The following is an 18,686-nucleotide window of genomic DNA, read 5'->3' as shown; positions in this document are numbered from 1 at the left end:
TAGGACCTGACTCACTGTCTTTCCAACCCAACTTTTGCCCTATAAACATCTTCTTGAATAACCTGTCTTTCTAGTTTTTAGGTCTTCTAAACTCCTGTGAGCTCCATTTCCATTCTATCTCAGTTGCACAAAGATTATTATAGCTCTAATCTGATCACTACCTCCATATTATATTTCTTACCTAATCTCTCTTACTACTTGATTACTCCTAGAAAAAAATGTATATTTTTATCATGACCCTAGGCCCTTGATCCCTTTCTCTTCTTCCAGTTCATTTTACTAGTATTCTCTTCCTTCCCAGTGCAAGTCCTCTGGTTGATCAATTAGAATGAAACATATAGTTCTTAATTCCTTTTCCTTTTGTTTTATCAAAAAACACACTTTGAAAACCCAATTTTGGGTCACTTCCCCTGCTTCCCCAAGACTGTCTTCTCCACTTCTACTCTACATGCATTTCTGAATGCTGCTGGAGAAAATTATACAAATATGCTATATGGGCTACCACAATTTTAATCTTAATGAAATTGTTATTGTTCCACATCAATATTTTTGTTCTTCTCTAGTTAAATTTTTGTTATACCCACAGTGACTCTTTCAAAGTTCTGCTCTCTCCTCACATCTCTTATATCATTTACCTATCAGCGGAAGATTGAACTTTCTATTTTCCCAAGAAAACATAAGCTATTGATCAAGAGCTTCTTTTTCTACTCTGCTCCATATCCCCAAATACTTCTTCAGCATTCCATAGTCTCTTCTCTCCATTCTGTGATGAAGAGATCTTTCACTGTCAAAGCTAGTGTTCCTACTTTGCTATTGATTTCACCTCCTTCCATATCCTCTCAAAAATTTTCTCTATATTATTCCCTCTCTTTGTCTGATTTTTATTGTATCAGGTCAATTTGTTTCTTCCACGTCATCTATAAAAATATACAAATCTCCCCTAATCTAAACAAAACCAAACTCTGACTTTGCCATCCCCTCAACTTATTGTACTATAGTTCTTTTTGGAGCAAGACTCCTTGAAAGGTTTATTGATACTTATTGCCTCTGTTTTTTCATTCTCCTCCTTACTTTCCTCATTACTCCTTCATCTCTTGTCATCTGGTTTGTAATCTCTAAACCGAGTTGTGTTATCTCCAAAATAATCAATCAGTAGTTAATTAACTTTTCCCTTTTGTAAGAATTTTAGCTTCCTGTTGGCACAGCAGGCCTGCATGCTAAAGTCCATAGATTGTGAAGAGTTGGATACAACTACACAATAGCAACAACACCCTCTTGCCTTGCAGTCCCTTGGTACTAGATATTAGTTTCTAAGTTACTTAAGGACTTTGAGTCTTGCCACTTGCCTTGTAGCTGTTTTCTGATATATTTTCTATCCTCTCCCCATTCAAAGGATTCCTTTTTATTCAATATAATAAGTATTTATTAAATACCTACTATCTTCAAGGCTCCCAGGTTAAATAGGGAGAATTTTAAAAAATGATGCAGTTTCTGCCTCAGAACATGTTACAATTATTAGTAGAGATATGGCTATAGGTAAGTATAACACAAAGTCAAATATACTTGAGGGAAAGGAGAGATCCAAAAATTGAATGAGAAAATTTGATGTGTGAGAGAATACTTTCAGCTGGAGAGAGCTTCCATGATGATGTGTACTTGAGGTGTGCCTTGAAGGAAGAAAAGAATTTTAAAAGGAAGAGCTGGGGAAAAAGTGCATTCCAAGCATGAAGGATTTCCTATGAAAAATGCATGGTCATAAGAGATGGTAAGTTGAGATGGGAAAAGATGGCAATCCAATTCAGTTAGAATGAGAATGCATGCATAATATGAAACAGGGCTGCAAATATAGGTTGGATTCAGACTGTGGAGGATTCTAAGTGGCAGATTAAAATTTTGATATCTTGTCCTTGAGGCCATCGAGAGACACTAGGGACTTTTGAGCAGGAGGATGACATGGTTAAATTTATGCCTTGTGAAAATTATTTTGGTAACTGTGTGAAAGATGGATTGGAGATGAAAGGGGCTGTAGGCAGAGAAACAAATTGGGAAACTATTCTAATAGTCCAGGAAGTAGGTAACAAGACTCTGCCCTGAGATGGTGGCAGTGTGATGGGAGAGATGGTTAGATACTCAACAGATATATTTGGAGATGAAATCCACAGGACTTAGTAAAAGACTGGATATGGGTGGTAAGGAAGAGGGAAGTCAGGTTTTGTGTGTTGTTAACTAGGAAGACGGTTGTGCCATCAACAAAAAGGGGAGAAATAGAAGAAATAGATTTAGAGGATAAAAGTAAATTGTTTTGCAATTATTGAAATTTGAAGTTCTAATGGCCAGCCAAATGGAGATATCTGGGAGGTGACATAATTTGCCTAGAGGCAATATAGGAAGGGGAATTGAATTGGGGTGTTGGGAGAGAAGTGAATATTTTGAACAAAAATTGTGATGATAGAGAATCAATTAGATAATATCAAAAGTTTGCCTTGGCAGGATGAATCTAGCCAAGGTCGGACAATGTGAATTTTCAGTTGATCCACACAGTATAATTTTATGACTTTTCCCAGAAGGCTTTAGCAAAACCAGAGAAGGAACAGAGAAGAAGGTTGGTGAGAATGACCTAGGGTTAAGGAATTAGTAAGATGTAAACAAACAGTAGAAGTACAAGAAGATAATGTATGCATTTTAAGTTTATGCATATTTAAGAGTATTTTCAGCCTGTTCTCTTTCATGTAATTGCCCCATCATTAGTAGATGTGCTTTGAGTTATTTTTTCTTGTTTTAGGGACACCAATAAAATTCTATTCCAATGCCTTATGGTGGTATGGAGGTGACCCTAGGTTTTTTTTTTTTTTAATTTACTATTGGAGTACAAGCTTTGGCAGGTTCTGCCATGATGGAAAAGCTTTGAGTTTGGACCAAATGATGGATTATGTATCTATTATCTAAAGATTAACCTAACTTTAGAGAGGCTCATTCCAAGGATGCAGCAGGACAACTAATTTTCTCACCCATGGCAACTCTGAAACACTATCTACCCACACTGTCAAAATTATATATATTTGAAGTAAGAGATGAATTTATATGAATTCATTCATGCTTTCTCACAAAACTTCTCTCTGTGGTCAATTGCATTTGGGAAATGTCTAGCTGAGGTTAATTATCTCATCATTGGTAATGAAGCTGAATGATTTCACCTGGCCTTTTCAGAATTTTATCTGTAGCTTTAATTCAAAAGCACAATGAAGCAAACTATGCCTGGAGAAAATGATTGGATACAAATTAATGTCTGTAGATAAATTATGTATATTTTACATGAGTTTTGTTTTTATTTTATTTTTTCCAATAGGATAGAGAAGCAGAAAGTAAAGAAACAAATCTGATCTCCCACATGTACTAGTTCTGTGACCCTGAGAAAGTCATTCAATCCTGTTTACCTCAGTTTCCTAACCTATAAAATGAGCTGGAGAAGAAAATGGCAAACTACTCTAATATCTTTGCCAAGAAAACCCCAAATGGGGTCATGAAGAGTCAGACATGACTGAAACATCTAAACAACAAACTGTCCTCAAGAAATTTACAACCCACTGGATTGGATCAGCTTGTCATTCTATGCGACTTCTTATTTCACATCCTCTTTTTACAAAAGTGTCCTTGAAAAAGACTCTACATTTTGCCCCAGTTTTGACACATCAACACTATTACCAGCATCCATCCTGATGAGATTCCTTGTTAGCTGCAGTCCAGAATTAGTCTAATATCCAATCCATGGTCCTAGATGTGCTTTTGCTCAGGATCACACAACTAGTACATGTGGGAGATTGGATTAGAATTTAGATCTCCCTCTAAGAGACTCTAGCCCCGTGCTCTATCCACTGAGTCAACTTCCCACCTTGAGGACAAGGTTTTATTTGTGGACAATTTGAGGACAATTCATTTTATTTCTTTATTTGTGTTTCCAAAACTTTGTAGTGCCATGCATGTGGTAAGCATTTATTAAATGCCTGCTGAACTGATTTGGATTAGTTTAGGGTATTTCTGTTTATCTATCCTTCTCTCTCTGTCCCAGATATTCAGTTCTCTGAGTGAACCTCCTGGAAGGGCAAGTAATGTCTGAGACTTTTGCTTGTCTGAGTAAATGTGGAATGAAGTTATGTCTTTACGCACCGGGAGAGGTAGCAACATTGAGTGATTCATATTCAGCTTTGAGCTACATGTTTGATAGCTTCTATTGAGACCAATGAGGAAACAAGGATAGGGGCAAGTTCCATCACTGATTGGCTGCTTTCTAAAAGAGCATCCTATACAGTACTTAAGTCTTAATGATGGTACTGAAGCATGAATTCTGGCAAATAGCACCATGTGTGGAATACATATCACAGCTTGAATTAAATGGACACTAAACATATGGCATTGTTTTCTGCATTTTCCAACACATGGGCAGTTTCTCACATTTTAAATTAACAGAAAATGAGAAGATTATGGGTAAATCTACTTTGAGGATTAGCAACTAGAAAATATGTTCTATTTTGCATAGAGATTGAGGTTAAGATAACTAATGCCCAGTACCACTGAGGACAGAGATTTCTCAAAGAAATACAGAAAGCCATAATCAGTAATAAGACCTGAAAGAACAGTATATATAAATATTTTGTTTCAAACGAATACTAATATAAAAACTTCTTCAATATGTCAGCTGATGCCACCATTTCATTGATATAGGCAATTTCTCCATCAGTGCAAATCTGAGTTCCTTCATACTTTAGTGGATGGTTTCATGAGTTGCTGTGGCCAAAAACATCCATCACCTAGTGACTGACTATGTTATGTTGGATTTCTCTGAGTTTAGTTAGTCTTCAGTGACCAGATGTTCTTGAAATCTTTTTCAGTTAGGTGGAGCAGCAGATAGAACTCTGGGCCTGTAGTCAGGAAGACTCATCTTCTTGAGTTCAAAACTGACCTCACATACTTAGTAGTTGTGTCACCCTAGGCAAGTCATTTAACCCTGTTTGCCTCAGTTTCTTCACCTGGAAAATGATCTAGAGAGGGAAGTGGCAAACTACTCCAGTATTTTTGAAAGAAAACCACAAATAGGATCACAAAGAGACTGAAACAACTCAACACTAAAAAATATTAGAGCATGTCTTCTGATGGCATGGCCTTTGAAGCCAAGAGTCACTTCCACAAGATGAGGCCTTGGAAAAAGGCAAGGGAATCAGTGACATTTATGTAGCACTTTACCATTATAAATTTTCTGAATTGCAAGCCACTAAAGAGGGAACAGATAGAGGATTTCAACATCAATTCTACTTATCTGTATTAACTTAATTTTAAACAGTTTGTTATAGTACAAGTTATTATATACAGAAATCAGATCTATGGTACCAAGCTTGGGTTTAATGAAAGGTAGTTGAGGTAGAGGGAGACTGAATATCTTCACAATAGTATTACAACTGACAAATAGCCATAGAATAGGATCATAAATTTGAACCTAGACCTTATAGATATTTTAATCTTATCCTCTAATTTTACACTTGAGAAAATGGTATTCCAGAGAGATGAAGTTGCTTCCTAAAGATATCACATGAGTAAGTACACAGCAAAGATTTGAACCCAGGTCTTCTGACTCCAGATTCAGCAGGTCTCTAAATATACCTCTTAGAAAGCCTCTTTTCCTATTCTTCAGATTATGATTGATTCTGAATTCTTTAAGGAGGAAGCTTGAATATTTAACATTAATCACAGAAGCAAAGGGCAATTTGTTATAGTAATTTAAAATCTACAAGAATTCAAGAAATGAATCTACTTGATATTGATGTTCATGGGCAATTTTGGATAATGGCTTAATTCTGGGTTTGAATAATTAAAGATAATGTGAAATGGAAAATTAGAATCCAACTCTGATGTTCTTTTGTTGCCTGGAAAAAACCTGTTATTCTGAGGGGGGAAAATCAGTCATTAATTCTCCAAATGAAAGTATCAAAGTAAGGCTGAAGCCTTTTGCATTTATTTTCATGATAATTTTTAAGAGGTAAAGACCAACAGTGGAGAAAGAAAAGAGACTAATAAGAATTTTCTACAATGCTGATCACATTTGTGTAGTCTCTAGTGGAATAAAAGCATGATATACAGCCCTCAGCTAGATGGTACTAACAGGTAAGTGCATGGAGCCCACAGTCAGGAAGATCCAAGTTGCAATTCTTATCAGACAATTAGATGTGTGATAGAGGGCAAATCATTCTCCACCTCAGTTTCTTTATCTGTGAAATGGAGATGACAATAGCACCTACTTCACAAAGTTGTTGTGAGGATAAAGTGAGGTAACATGTAGAGTGCTTTATCTAAATGCTAGCTATTGTTTTAATAATTTAAAAAACCCATCCCTATTTGTTATTTCTGCATACAGATAGGTAGGTCTTAGCAAATGTCAAAGAATATATGATTGTTGAAGTTTCTAAAGCATCTTCTAAGCCCCTCTATCTGCCTCCTTCATTTACCCTTTGTTCCAGTATCATCCTCCCCTCGATATTAATGCACAAATGGAAAAAATTTTGAAGAATATACTTAGCTTGGTTGGACAAATTTGACTTCTCTGAAAAGAACTTACGTGCCATCCACAGATAGCTATTGCTAGAGCATCAGAAAAAGGGTGACCATCCTAAGGCTTAAGGGACCACTAGGGGATTCCTGTTTCTGGGATGAAACATCTAGGCATAGATTTAGGAAGTCAGGCAAAGAAGAGATTAATTCTGCTAAATATTGTTTCCTTCCTATCAGAATCTGAATCTCACACACACACACACACACACACTCAATTATCCTGTAAATCCACATTTCCCACATGGCAAAGGTAGCACTGCTGCAGTTTGGGGGCATATAGTCTTATCTGCTTCAGTCTGAATTCCAAGCCACTTCCTCTTCCCTCTACCTTGGCCCTAATCATAGAAGAAGAAGGACCAAGAAGAGAATTATAGAATTCTGAGCTGGAAGGGGACTCCAGGTCACCTTGTCCATCCACCATTCTTTTTTTTTTTTTTTTTTTTTTAAACAGATAAGGCTTGGAAAGAGACATCACTTACTCAAGACTACACATGTAAAGAGAAGAGCCAATTTTAAAACCAAGCTCTGGCTCCAGAACCATACTAGGTACCTGTATCTGAGACTAGGAAGTTAATATTGCAAGTAGCAAAGGATGAAAGGCCCTGTTCTGAACATTAAGCCAGAGTGAGGGCAGCATCCAGAATTTAAACTTAAGCACCTTTGTCAACCAGGAATCTTTAAAAGTGCGAGTTCGGAAATGTGAAAGGTGTTATAGCAGGGGGAACAGAAAACAGACCTGAGAAGATTAAGCTCAGGGACTGCTTTGCACTTGGTCAGTGTTCGCCTTGTCACCAGATTTCCTCCACTACTTCCTCCTCACTCTCTACTCCCCTCTCTTAGCAAGCTCAGCCTTCAGATGTAGGATTTGACGCCCTCCTCCACACATCCTCCAGCTCAGACGCTTGCCCTAATTTCTCTCCTGCAGCTGCTGAACAATCAGATTGCGGGGTGAGAGAAGTGGCTCTTATCCTCTCTGTGATTCACACATTTCTCACCCAAGGAAGTGTAGAAATTCCGGGCCGACCCGGCTTTCCAGCAGACTGCAGTTGCCCACAGCTTCCTCAAGATGGAACTTTCTCACCAAGACAAGGCTTGGCGGCGGAGGCGCGGGCGGCTCCTGCCTAATAATCCCTGGCGAGGAGACCCGGCGCTAGCTGAGTGCAGAGCGCGTGCGGTGTAATAGGCTTAGCTACATCTTCCTAGCGCTTTGGGGGGGAGATGTTTTGATAACACCAAGAAAGGGGCGCGGGCGGGTGGGAACAGCGAGGGGGCGTGTTTCAATACAATCGATGTCAAAGGGAAACCTGAGGGTTCCCGCACGGAAAAGAAGAGAAAAAGCACAGCCGGGGATGTGCTGAGGTGGTTTCCTTCTGTCCTGAGTCCAAACCCGAAGCCGGATCTCTGACTAATTTCAATAAAACTGTGCCCACCGCGGCACGCCCCACCTCGTCTCACCTCACCTTACTTCACCCCTCGGCTCTGCCCCAGTTGGCCACCCACTTCGCTCGTTTTGGGGGCTTCATGGAAAGGCTGTCTCCCATCTCCCAGGAGTAACTTCGCTCCCTTTGCTGCTGCCCGCCAGGACAAACAGCCAGGTAGCAGCCCAGCAGTGTGGGGATGGATAAAACTTTGATGGAGATCCACTCTAGCTAGTTCTGTTTATGAGTATCTCAGCTCCTATTTAATGTTTTTAAGGTGGCGAGGGGTGGTGGGAGGGAGAAAGTGGATTTTTCATCATTGTGCTGTACTCTATATATTGCTATTGTTTTCATAGAGATGATCATTAGCTAGGATTAGTACCTCCAGCGGTTATTATAACAGTATACTAGGTTGACTGGGGAAGGTACTCCCTCCACCCCACTCCCGACACCAAGAGTTCCCACCCCACTTCACTTCCCCCCCCCCCCGTTTTAGCCCCCCCCCCCCCAGTGAAGTGCTTCTCAGCCAGTTAGAGCTATTCAACAGCTATGCATTTCTTAACAGCCGTATTATTTATTTCTATTCATTCTCTTTCCTTCCTAATCCTTTCAAATCTAAGAGTCTCCATTTCTGTTGTAGGGGTGGGAAGGTGTATTTCCCGCTTCCCCCAGGACCATTTACATTTTTTTGCTGTTTTAGCTTTGGTTCGGGCTGCAGCGATTTAGAGGAGGGGAAATCCACAACACACACACATTCACACACACACACACACATTCACACACACACACACACACACACACTCGCGCGCGCGCGCGCACATACTCAAACATACTCACACTCACTCTCAAAACCCGCCTCGGGTCAGCTTCGTGACATCGGAATCCGGGGGCTTCCGAACCTCGGTATCTCTCCTCTGCATTTCAGATGTGACTTGCTTGGCACGCAACGATTGGCGATTATTCCGCGAGATCCCGTGCTGGGAAAGCTCCCTTAGCCCGTGGCCAGGCTGAATGGCTGATAAGAGGTGGATTAAGAGGAGAGTTAGACAGACCAATAGCTGCTGCCAGTGGGAGTATTTGTTATTCACATGGAAGAGACTTTGCGTTGTGCTCTGGAATCGCAGCCCCTTTCAGCACCAAGAACAGCTACAAGTGCAGCTCCCAGTCCCAGGCTCTCACAGCCGCATGCCCTGACATGGAGCTGCAAGCAGCCAAGGCGGGCTTCTTTACAGCACCCTCTGCCTGAAATAGGGTAAGAATGTGATCGTGCAGGGAAAAAAAAAAAAAAAAAAAAGAAAAGAAAAGAAAAAGAAAGAAAGAAAGAAAAAGAAAAAGAAAAAAAAAAAAGAGGAAAAAGAAAATAATCAAACAAAAAATTTCCCCTCCAGACCCAACAAAACATTGTTTACCGAAAGAGGAAGATTCTCGCCTATTTTTTTTTTTTCCTTTTCTTTTAATTTTGTAAATCTGTACGGTGGGCAGCCAGTTGCACCTCTCTTTCTTCCTGGAGTTTGGTGGTTGGATTTTCGCTGGGGACATGTAGCTATGCACCGAAAACACGGGTGGAAACGGGTGAATAGGGGTGGAAGTGGGAAGTGGGAGCCGGAGGGGCGAAGGGGAGTGTGAACTGGAGGGTGAGGAGGGGATGCCAGGGCATCTGGGCATGGTTTTGTTTCAATTGATTTCTCGTTGCAAAGTAAAAGACTACCCCATTTGCCTTTTAAAATGTTCTTTTAAATTTTAGGTTGAAGAGCTTAAAACAGAGGGAAGGGGCTTAGCTGTGAACTCCAAGGTTTGGTAAAGTGGTCCCAAAAAGTTTATTTGATGTTATTTAGGGCTGAAAGATGAAGGGAAAGGGTGTGTGTGTGTCTGTGTGTTTGGGGTGGGGGAAGCTCTGCCTCGGAAGATATGATGTGCCATGCAGCAGCATTTTAAGGAGCTCCCCCTCAGGCTACCTGCTCCGTATTATCTCCTGCATAGTAAGCTGACGCTATTGAGAAAGATACAGTGAGGGAATGATTTACGTTTGTTGTACAGAATTTACAGAAGGGTATTTCCGAAGCCAGAGGCTTCTGTAGTGAATTCCGGGGACTTCTTGCCTTTCTTAGAAGAGCTGATAGGTAACTAAACCTCTCCCTGACGGGAGATATTGGGGCGTGGGGTGGGGTGGGGGAAAGCGGTGTTTGGGGCTCAGACAGGAAAGCAGGCATAGCCCTTCTTCCTTTTCCTCCTCCTCTATCCTATCCTCTACCCCCTTCCCCTGGGTGCAAGTTTTGCCTATAGCTCTTGTCTTCGGCCATCGATTGCTCCTGGTTCCTTGGCGAGATCGGAATTCCATTCTCCCCTCCCCACTTCCTTATCCCCATCTCTCTCATAGGTCGTGTCTTCCGATTGTCTTCTAAATGGGAAAACGGCCGTGGAAATCTAGAATGGGAAAAACAGGGCCCCCAGATGAGTCCCCAAAGACCCGGGTGCCCAGTTTTGCCTCCACTCCAAATCTATCCGGCTTTACCTGCGTGGGTCTCCGCGCTCAGGGACTGAGAGCTGAATAATGGTAGGCAGTCAGAACCTACGGGTTATTAAACCGCTCCCCCCCTCTCCCCCCACGGCGAACAGTTTCCGAAGGCTGGGGACAGATGCGCAGCGTGGGGCTGGGAACTTAGAACAGAACTGGAGAAAGGAGCGGACGCTAGGGAAGGGAAATAGCATTGGACCTTTCCCACGTCCCTCCCTTAGCTCTATCCCTAAGCCTAGTTCTCCTCTGCCCAGTGCCAGAGTATCTTAAGAACCACAGGAGAGACAGGGAAGGAAAAGGGGTGAATGGGGGCAGGGTGGGCTGACTGTCATAAAATAGAGCCCTCTCAGCAACACAGAAAGCGAATGCATCTGCTCAGCGAAATAGCGCGAAGATCCCTTGAGGCTTGTTCAGCTGGTAAAAAGATAATAGAATCACACAAAATACAGTCTGTCTGACACGTCCCGCTTGGTGCAAATGAAACGCAGGGGGGCTTTGCCAGCCACCGAGCTGCGCAGGATGACACCCCCGCGCTCTGCTGACGAATTGTTTCACCCGCTACTTAAGTTTGTAGAGCCCAGGGTCAGAGGATTCCTCAGTTCCCTGGAACTGCCGCTGGCAAGGAAAGTATCACAACAACAACAACCTCCCTCCAACTATCAAACAAACTCTGGCTTTGGAAGGGAATGCCCTACTAGTGGTTTTTAGGGGAGAGGGATTCTTTTTCTTCCGTCATGGAAAGGAGACTGACAAAACAATATGAAAGTGAATATAGGATACCCCAAAATCAACTACAGTAATTTGCATTGATTACTGACTTGATCTCGTGCAAATCCTGCCAAGCTTGCTGACGTTTAGAGCTGGAAAATGCTTCACTGGTGCTGAGGACGGATTTATGCGAAGATTTTTTTTTTTTCTTTCTAACTGAGGAAGAGCAATCAGATCATAGTTTGCATTTTGTCTGATGGAGGAAGGAGAAAAGGGGGAAAGGAACCACCAGTAAGAAACACAAATGCTTATCATGCATAAACAATTTTATGTTCCAATATTGATTAAGAGATTGCTTATCGATAGTGGTAAAAGGGAAATGATTTTCCTTTAATCTGGTCACCTGCGTTTGGATGAGGTCCTTAGAGATCAGTGTCAGGTGAACTGGGAAGTTCTTTTAGGTATTCTTTGAAGCAATGAATATTTGGTTTGTTAATTTCCATGAGAAAGGGTTTTGATCTAGCAGGGAAAGCTGAGCTAGACTTTTTAAAACAAATCTTTCACGACAGGATAAATTATGGGGTACACAGTAGGTAAATTGAAAACAAAACAAAAATACATTGTTATGAATCAGTGAGAAAGTAGCAAACCACGACAGAAAGCTCTCTACAGAGTATTTGCATAGATTCAAGGGAGAGGTGCTGAAAACATAACCCTTTGTAGGGACTTAGGCCCCATTTCTTCTTTCTGATTTATACTAATTCTCTAGTCCTCTGGCTCCTTGGCAAGCAAGTTGTAGGCAACAGAAATGATCTGAAAAATATTGAATCCAAAAAGAAAGGACCAAAGGAAACTTAAACTTCCAGAAAGCATAACAAGGTTACTGGCTGTTTTCAAAGTTGTCATGGGGTAGCTGTAATTGTGTAATTTGTATCTAGGCGTGACATTCAACTTGGCAGTGTCATGATGGCATCTGTGTGATGGAATGCACCATTGTTTCCAGAGTCAAAGGTACAGATTTTTAAACCCATTTTTGGATAGGTATCAATGTGATGTTTTCATTCTACTCTCTCCCTTTCTCTTCTCCCCCACTCCTCACCTTAAGCTTTTAAAATAAAACCTTACTGTTAAGGAGACCTTATGAAGGATTTGAGTTGCCCTATTAGAACATCTTCAGAAAATGATGTCACACTGAATCTACTTTTGAGCTACAGCTGCAGCAAAGTGGTGACCAGAAATATGTCAGTAGGTATGCTTGGATAGACTTTTAAGCTCATTGATGTTTATTTGTTAGCTGCGGATTTGACATCACACAGTGAAAATACTATGTGTATAGTTTATTCATATGGAGTTGGAGAAATTATTTCATTTTGCTTCTGAGGGAAGTTTCTCCATTGAGAAGGGACTCTTTTCAAGCTCTTTTTTCAATGAAGTGAGAATTTGCTATTTGATAGGATTTCAGATTGAATTTGACCCAGCCTTATGGACCTGGATCTTTTGAGGAGGTATGATGATATTATAGAGTCCTAGAGCCAGAAAGAATCTTGAGAATTCATCTATTTCTCTACCAAAGAGTTAGTCATCTCAATGAATATAGATCCAATAGATTGTGGGTGGCATTTGAAGAATATTGCTAAAAGTCTCTTTTCCCTGAAAATTCTTCTCCAATGGTTGCTACAAGTGACATCTTAATCATCAAAGGATAATTTCTTGGAGTAAGGAAGTTATCTTCAGGTATCACTTTTACAAGAAAACAAATTAAGACAAAACAAACAAACAAAATCCAGGAGAAGTAATCAGCCAATGATACTTCTGTGTGATTAAAAAAAAAAACCCAGAAATTAGCCACTTAATAAAGTCCTAAGGGAAATAAATACAGGACAGATAAAGCTTAGAGAAGGGGAAGGAAATGTCTAGGACTAAAACATAGAGTAAGGCCAGGTGGGAAAAGTCACCATGGGAAAGCCACTTAACCTCTGGCTTCATTTTCCTCATCTGTAAAAAAAGAATGATAATATCTATAACCTCCTCTTCACAAAACTGTGAGGGTCAAATGAATGTAAAGGTAAAGTCCTTTGCAAACCTTAAAGAATTATATAAACACCAGATAGGATTCTTATTAATGGAAAAAAATTAGAAAATAGAATACAAATATCAAGAGAATTTAGTGATGTATGGTTTTATGAACTGATCATACTCCTCAAGCTTAGTGATTTTGTTAATACACAGGATGGAATTCAATCTAAAAATTCTTTTTTATCAGTTTTAAAAACTACTTATATATTATTTAAAAAATGTACGACTGAGATACAATGTTTGTCATAGATTTGATTCACTTATTATAGAATCTCAGAGTTGAAAGGATCTCAAATATTATTTGGTCTAAGACATTTCTGATTAGGGATTCCCTCTAAAAATACCTGACAAATGGTCAGCTAGCATATGCTACACCTGCCTTGTTGGGGTATTCATTGAGTTCTGAGGCAACGCATTCCATTTGAGAGTAGCTTTAATTATTAGAAAGTTTTTTCATGTATCAAGCCAAATTATTCCTCTCTGTAACTTTCATCCATTGCTTTTATTTTTGTACTCATTGATTGTGATTGCTCTGTGGGATCATATAAAGTTAAAGTCTCTTTTGAATTACATTCCTTTCAATATTTAACTAGAGGTATCATAGATACATCCTTGTCTATGGAGAGAGGCCTTTTTTAGGCAAAATAAGCAAAATTTCTTCAAATTGATTCTCATATGGCATGGTCTTTAAGCTTCTGATTGTTGTTTTTCAGGTACACTTTAGCTTATCAATGTCTTTTTAAAAATGTGATCTTATTGATTATAAGTTATTTTTCTCATTGTGGAAATTATATTTTTTATTATTGTTTCAAAAGGTCATTAATTATTGCTGTTGTTTGGCTATGATGTCACATTAGTGACAAAGTATATTGAACTGTTTAGCCACTAAAATCCCCAGATCTTTTTCACAGGAGCTTTCATCAAAACTCCTTTGGATCTATTGCCTAGATACAACTTCCTTAAATATTTACTCTTGCACCTAAGTGGTCTGGTGGGCAGAGCACTGGACATGGGTGCAAGAAGACTTGAGTTTAAATCCGATCTCAGAGACTTACTAATTACATGACCCTAAACAAAACACTTAGCTGCTGTTGCCCTCAATTTTCCCATTTGTAAAATGATGATAAAGCATCTACCTCCCAGAGTTGTTAGGAAGATAAAATGAAATAATATTTGTAAAACTTTTTTGCAAATTTTAAAGTGCAATATAAATTCTAGTTATATTAATAATGATAATAGTTATTATTTCAGGGGAGCTTGGAAAAGAAGCATAGAACTTTGCATTAAATTTGAGCTATTACATTTAATCCCTTTTAAATTACCTTTTAGGACATTACATCTCTTATTCTGTCTTGTTGAGAAATGACTTGTCTAAGGTCACCTAGCATTCCTGGTGTCACACATTGAGAACGGACTACAACAAAATAACCAGGAAGCACCATATTCATAGCATCCCAGAACTAGAATTTGAAGCCACCATGGAAACGATTTAGTCCAACTACATCATTTTACAAATGAGAAAACTGAGACCTAAGAGGCTAAATTACTTGAGAGAGGTTTCACAGGCAGCAAGTATCAGACGTGGGATTTGAATTTGGGTCCTCTATCTGTAATAATTTGTGATGCATTTGCTTGGGGAATCACCATACCAACTTTATCACAGAATTATTACCTTTTTATCATTTTTCTTTTTTCTGATACTTAAAGAGAATTTTATGCCCTGTTCTTCTTTTTTCCATTTAGAATATTTTCAATCCTTTTAACCTTTCCTCATAGGTATTACTTCTCTTTAATAACATTTGTGTTTTCATTGTCATCAGACACTTAGTAAGTACTTCCTATATATAATGGATCTAGGTTAGGGGAAAATACAAAGTTTAGGTAAGAAAGATTCCTTGAAATCATCGATCTTACAGTCTAGAATGAAAATTAGGCACAGGAATCAATAGCTATCATATCTACTTTTATGTGTATGTATGAGAGAGTTGCAGAGGAATGAGTGTGTGAGGATTTAGGGAGCAGATCATCACCAACAGAGGATCAAACTTTCTAGGGGAGATAGTATTTGAATTGGGCTTTAAATTATAGGTTAGAAATTCAGTATGCACAGAAGGGAAAAGAGTACATTTCAGGTGTAGTCAGCAAGAGCAGCAGCAGCAACAACAACAACCAAGAAGTATTTATGTGAAGACCAAATTAGCACCCTGGATGCCTTAGAATCAGCTGGAGTCAGGATAAGCAAAAGTCCTTGGTCTTTATTCTTGGTCTTTAGGGGGAGAAGTGAAGGGGATGGACAAGATGGCTACAAGATCTCCACAACCTCCCTTCTCCTTGTCTGCCACAAAAGTGACTCTAGCTTGTTTTACTCCACCCCCTAATCCCTACTACAATTCTTTGTATACACCAAAAGATCGAGCCAGCACAGAATAGAGGGAAGGACCATTTTCCAAGCACATACTAATAGAGTATTATCCAATAAGTAATTACCCCTAAATGCTCTGTTGTCTGATTCTAGTGCATCTACTCAGGGTTTCAGCCCTTTACATATTTAAGCATAGTTCAAGAGAGGTTGTATATCAGAGAACCTTGTATATCAGACAGAGAAGTTTGAATTTTGTTTATTAGGCAATAATCATCTGAAGAAAGTGTGTGAGAAGAGGAGTGACATGAGCAGTTTAATTTGGTAGTGTCATGGAGAATGAATTAGCAAGTAGGAATAGTTTTCTATAAACTTTAAGTTCTTTACATTATGTCTTCTGATGAAATGCCCCTAATTCTCCACAGATTTTGCTTATAAACATTAGTGTTTTTAAGAAAACACACCATCATCTAAATCAGTTTCCTTTAAGTTTAGAAATAATTAATTCTTGAAGATTTCCCCCAAATTTAAGCAAGTCCATAAATAATCCTTGAAGGGTATGGAACAGGGGTTTGTAGAGTGTGTGTGTGTGTGTGTGTGTGTGTGTGTGTGTATTCGCACATGCGCACCCATCATGGACCCCTTTGGCAACATGATAAAATCTACGGAGCCCTTTGTAGAATAGTATTTTTAAATGCCCAAAACAAAACACCTAGGGTTACAAAGAAAAGCAATTAGATCGGATCACAGTCATCAAAATATTTTAAAACTTGGGCTGTAAGTTAAGAATCTTCTGGTTTAAGGGGTCCCTGAGGCAAGTCCTGTACAGTTCCCTTCTCCAACTAATTTCTACTTTGAGAATAGTCCACTATTGGACTATTGGAGATGTCTTTTGACTTGGGATCTCAGAACATAAATTTAAGCCTTGGAAAAACTATGCAAAGCCTATGATCTATTTCCATCAGAATTTAGTTCAAAATGAGTTAAAAAAAGAACCTTTTGTAGCCTAATCTACCATATTAAGTTAAAGATTAATCAGTCAGTCTCTAAATCTTTATTTAGTACTTCCTGAATCCATGCTGTGGACTACAGTTGAGGAGAAATCAATAAAAGGAAGCAGGCAGGAATTCTGACTTTGAGGAGTCTCCAATCTAATTGGGGCCAGAGGAAATGCACAGGAGAAAACTAGAGAGTAATGGCAAGGTGATATAAAAGTAAGTTCTGAGTAATCCAATCTAGATGGTGGACATAGCCAAGGGAAAACAAAGTGATGGAATGAGTGACTAGAGTACCAGGGTAATCAGGTAAGGCATCATCTGAAATGTTCTAGTCCTTTATTTATGCTTAGTAATAAGAAAGGGTGCCAATTCTACACAGAGATCATTTTTCAGAAGCATGGAGTTTAACATCTCTGGGAGGAGTTAAAGCAGAATGGATATTTTAATTTGCTACAACATTGAGGTCAACCTTAGAGATAAAAGAATTCACTATGAATGAAGTGCTGGACACAAAACAGAATTGTTTAGTTTTGTGGCAATGCAGCATCATGATTTTTCTATTATAAAAACTATTTAGCTAGAGGAGATGCTAAATAGAGCCCTGGACATGGTGGCAGGAAAACATGATTTCCTCAGCACTCACTACTGTATGATCTTGGGCAGGTCAATTTTCTCATCTATAAAATGGGGATAAGAGTAGCATCCACCTGCCAGAGTTGTTATAAGAATCAAATGAGATAATATTTTTAAGGCATTTTGCAAGTTTTAAAGTTAAATATAGTTGCATAGAAGCAATAGTTAAGTTTAATCATGAAATTTAAGTGATGAGATTTTGAATGAATAAATTACTGCAATATGTGTATTTGCATTTCAGAAAATAAAAAGGAGCTAAAAATCTAAACTGTATTGGATTATGTATTTTATCAGCAGTTTTGATTTCATTTCCAAGATAAGTGACAAGCTCAGATATCGAAAAATCATGCTGGATTAATATAGAGAAGACTAGTCTGAATTAGTGAATACAAGAATTATTAAACCCCTTCAGATTTTAGATTCATTAGTTTGAAGGATATAGACTAAATGGAATTAGGCTAATGAGTTATCTACTATTAGTATCTGCTTTAAAGAATTTAGAGGGATTTATAGTTAGCATATCATTTGTTTTTATATCAAGTTTATGTCTTTAGTTTGTTTGAAAACAGTTTGTTCTCATAAGTATTTTCAACTTGTTTTTACTAATAAGATATATTAGCCATGCCGAGCCTGTTTGCTCACCTGAGCTCTGACATACTTTAGCCTCACTTTAATGGAAATTATCATACATTCTCATTAAGTAGAAAGAATTAGTGAGATATAAATAACCTTTGAAGTCACTTCTAACTCTAAGATTCTGGGTAACAAAGATGTATCTGGTTGGTAAAGAATTTTACATCTTGGTGATTAGTGTCCTCAAAGTTTGTGGGAAGCTTTGTGTGAAATGACTATAGCTACACTTGCTTTGCTAACTTCTTGTAATTGCAATGTCTTGTGTCACTTGAGGGGTCAGAACAAGGACTGAAGAAGAGAAATTATAGAGAGGTAAATTTATGGTTCAATGGAAGGAAAATTTTTCTAAATACTAAAGTTCTCTGAAAATGAGATGAACTGTTGTTAGAAAGAGTCTTCCTTCATTGTTGAATACCACTTGTTAGTGAAGTATGTGAGAATTGTGGTTCATAATTTGAAAGAATTCACAGAGATTCTCTTAAAGTCACAAGAGTTTATGCGACAACAGATGGATTGGTATCTAAAAGAATCTATCAACTAGGAAGAATTTGGGGAGAGTTTTGTATACTGAAAATTTGGGGCTTGGCTAGTAGGTTAACAGCCTACAAAGTTGTAATTTATAAAAGAGAGAGAAGGAAGGAGCCAGGATATCTTTTCATCCAGGTAAGGAGAAAGGATGTCTCTTAGCAATGTGTTGTCAGTCAGACAGGATGGAGTTTTTGCAGAGGACAAATAAGGAGTAACAGATA

General features: G+C 38.8%; 1 protein-coding gene across 1 annotated transcript in view; it reads left to right on the top strand.

Moving 5' to 3' along the window:
* Positions 1 to 8,843: 8,843 nt before the first annotated feature.
* The window catches only part of GRM8 (glutamate metabotropic receptor 8), a 927,338-nt gene continuing 917,495 nt past the window's right edge, over positions 8,844 to 18,686 (top strand). Inside the window, exon 1 of the mRNA XM_031938983.1 lies at positions 8,844 to 9,267. The gene's annotated coding sequence lies outside the window, so the exon portion shown is untranslated. The remainder of the gene's footprint in view (positions 9,268 to 18,686) is intronic.

The sequence above is a fragment of the Sarcophilus harrisii genome, chromosome 5, assembly GCF_902635505.1.
Source record: "Sarcophilus harrisii chromosome 5, mSarHar1.11, whole genome shotgun sequence".
NCBI lineage: Eukaryota > Metazoa > Chordata > Mammalia > Dasyuromorphia > Dasyuridae > Sarcophilus > Sarcophilus harrisii.
Note: the sequence above shows the minus strand (reverse complement) of the source record. Positions and strands in the feature narration are given on the sequence as shown.